The sequence below is a fragment of the Chrysochloris asiatica genome, unplaced genomic scaffold (genome assembly GCF_000296735.1).
Source record: "Chrysochloris asiatica unplaced genomic scaffold, ChrAsi1.0 scaffold00082, whole genome shotgun sequence".
NCBI lineage: Eukaryota > Metazoa > Chordata > Mammalia > Afrosoricida > Chrysochloridae > Chrysochloris > Chrysochloris asiatica.
This window is the reverse complement of record NW_006408600.1, coordinates 7974128-7977726: the sequence shown is the minus strand read 5'-3', so window position 1 is coordinate 7977726 and position 3599 is coordinate 7974128.

Here is a 3599-nt window from a genome sequence, read left to right as displayed (position 1 = left end):
AAAAAAAAAAAAAACACTCAACAAAAGAGGAATACAAAGGAAATTACTCAACATAATTAAGGGTTTATTTAAAAACAACAGCCAATGTCGTTGTTTTGTTTTGTTGTATTCCACCCCCCCCCACCACCACCACCACCCCAGTGGTGAGAGGCTGAAACCATTCTCCTTGTGAACAGGAACCATGCAAGGCTATCCTTTATCACCAATCTTATTCAATATTATGCTGAAAATCCTAGCCAGAGTTATAAGACAAGAAAGGGAAATTGGAGTCCTGGTGTGGCACTGTGAGTTAATGCGTCAGACTGCAAAGCCATTTGAACTGCAAGGTCGGTGGGTCAAGCTCACCAGCTGCTCCTCGGAAACCCTATACAAGGTTGCTATGGGTCGGAATCAACTCGATGACACTTAACAATTGTTGTTGTTAAGTGCCATCAAGTCGATTGATAAAGAAGTATTAAATTGATTAAAAAAAAAAAAGTACTAAAGTTCTCTCTATTTGTTGATGATATAACCCTATACATAACATTCAAAAGACTTAGCAAGAAAATTACTGGAGCTCATTGAAATATTCATCAAACTCGCAGATGCAAGATCAGCATCCAAAAATTGGTTGCATTTCTTTACACTAATAAAGACAGTTCTGAAAATGAAATCAGGAAAACTACAATTTTCAATAATCACCCGAAAGCTGAAACACTTGGTAATAAATCTAACCAGAAAAATAAAACACTTATACAAAGAGAATAATAAGACTCTACTACAAGAGACCATGAAAGACCTGTAGAAATGGAGGGATATATCCTGTTCGTAGATAGGAAGACTTTAATTCACTTTAAACACTGCTCAAAGCAATCTCTATATATAATACAATACCAATCCAGATTCCAACATCATTCTTTAGAGAGGTGGAAAAACTAATCGCTAACTTTATATGGATAGGAAAGAAACCAGGGATAAGTAAAGCATTATTTATAAAGAAGAACTAAGTGTGAACCCCTAACTTTCCAATCTCAAAACCACAGCCACAGCAATCATAAAACAGCCTGGTACTAGTAGATATAGATCAAATGGAACAGAATTGAGAACCCAGAAGTAAATCCACCCACTTATGGTTAGTTGATCTTGAACAAAGGGTCAAAATGCATTAAATGGAGAAGAGAGTCTTTTCAACAAATGGTGCTAGCAAACTTGGAAATCCATTTGCAGAAAAATGAAAGAATACCCAACGTGGATTAAATACTTAAACATAAAACCTAACACTATAAAGATCTTCAATGAAAAAATAGGACCAGACTTAGGAGCTTTGATACATGCCATATATACACTATCAAACATAACTGAAAACACACAAACAGAAGACAAAATAGTTGACTGGGACCTCCTAAAAATTAGTCACTTATGCGCATTAAAGTTTTCACCAAAAGAGTAAAAAGAGAACCCACAGAATGGTAAAAAAATGCTTGACAATGACATGTCAGACAAAGATCTACTCTCTAAAATTTATAGAGCAATTCAACGTTTCAACATGAAGAAGACAAATAATCCAATTTAAAAATGGGAAGTGGACTTAAACAGATACTTCGCCAAAGAAGATATTCAGGCATTCAACAAACTTTTGAAGAAATGCTCACGATCATTAGACATTAGAAATATGTAAATCAAAACAACAATGGGATATCATTCTACTGCAGCATTAATAGCAAAGTGCTTAAAACAGAAAACAACAAATGCTGACGAAGGTGTGGAGACACTGGGACTCTCCTACACTGCTGGTAGGACTATAAAATGGTGCAACTGCAGTGCAAAATGGTATGATGTTTTCACAAAAAGTTGCAAATAGAAATAACATATGGCCCAGCAATTCCTCTATTTGGTATATATATATATATACACATCCTCAAGAAATAAGAACTGTGACATGACTAGATATATACACATCCATTTTCAATGTAGTACTATTTACAATAGCAAAAAGATGGGACAGCCTAAATGCCCATTAACAGAAGAGTGGTTAAACAAATTTTAGTACATACATACATTGATATATTACATAATATTGAAGAATAAGGCAGAATCTGCAGAACACCTCACAACATGCGTGCACCTGGAGGACATTATGCTAAGTGAAATTAGTCAATCACATAAGGAGATATATTTTATGGTACTACTTACAAAAAGTTAAGAACAAGAAGAGAAAGGGCTGGTTGGTGTGAGCACAAGCTGACATTTGTTATCAGGATCAGAGGTGTTAATGGTGTGAAACCCAAAGTGTTGCAGCTGCTTCTCCTTTGCCATATCTTCAATGGCACTTTTGTTAAGCTCAACAAGGCTTCAATTGACATGCTGAGGATTGTGGAACCATATATTGCATGGGGGCAGCCAAACTTGAAGTCAGTGAAGAAACTGATCTATAAGCATAGATATGACAAAATTAACAAGAAGCTAATTGCCCTGACAGATAACACATTGATTGCACGTTCTCTTGTTAAATATGGCATAATCTGCATTGAGGATCTGATTCATGAGATCTACACCTTTGGGAAACATTTTAAAGACGCAAATAACTTCCTGTGACCCTTCAAATATCTTCGCCTAGTGGTGGAATGAAGAAAAAGACCACCCAATTTGTAGAAGGTGGGGATGCTGGTAACAAGGAAGACCAGATCAACAGACTTATTAGAAGGATGAACTAGTATCTACCATGATTATTTTTGTAATCTGGTCAGCTGATAAAACAATAAATGTTCTCAAATTGAAAAAAAAAAAAAAAAAAAAAGAACATACGTAATTTTTAGCCAACGGATTGGAAAATAATAGAAGCTCTGATAATAACTATCGTTGGGAATCTTACAGAGAATTGTTGCTAAGTCCGACTCATAGTCACCCTGTATAGGTTTCTGAGACTGTACGTTTATGGGAAGAGAAAGCCTCATTTTCTCCCTGGTAGCAGCTGGTGGGCTTCAACTGCCAGCCTGGTGATTAGCAGTCCAGTGCTTGTCCTATAGAACCACAGCACTGGTATGAGTGAGGTGCATTAAATTTCTAAAAGGAACCATGAAATCTCAGTGTGACCACTTTCTGTTCCCATTTTATATTAGGTCAGGGGTATGGCAAGAACTTTTTTTTTTTTTTTTTTATCAAACTACCTAAAATTTTCCATGTTGTCAAATTTGTTCAAGGTTGACTTTGGTTTGCTCATCCTTTGATTTTATACCTACCAGATGAGGTCAGGGGTTAGCAGGATTAGTTTATCTCAAAACAAAACTACTTGTATCTTTATAAAGAAAGAATTACCCAAGACCACTTTATTTAGAAAAGTGCAGGTGGACCTTGTAGGCATAGAATTTTATGGATTTCTTTCCAGAACCATTGAAAGGATTTCTTTCTTTAGAAAAGTTACACGAATGTAAGAAATGAAAAGCACAATTGAGATCAGCTTCCTCCCACTGGCTTCCCATTTTACTCAGATAAAATTCCACTTCCTTACCCTGAGGAAAATGAAAACAAGTCCATGAGAACCAAAATATGACCCTGAATTTATCCCATCTTAATTTAGAGAGCATCTGAAGAACAGATTTGATACATTAAACACTAAAGAC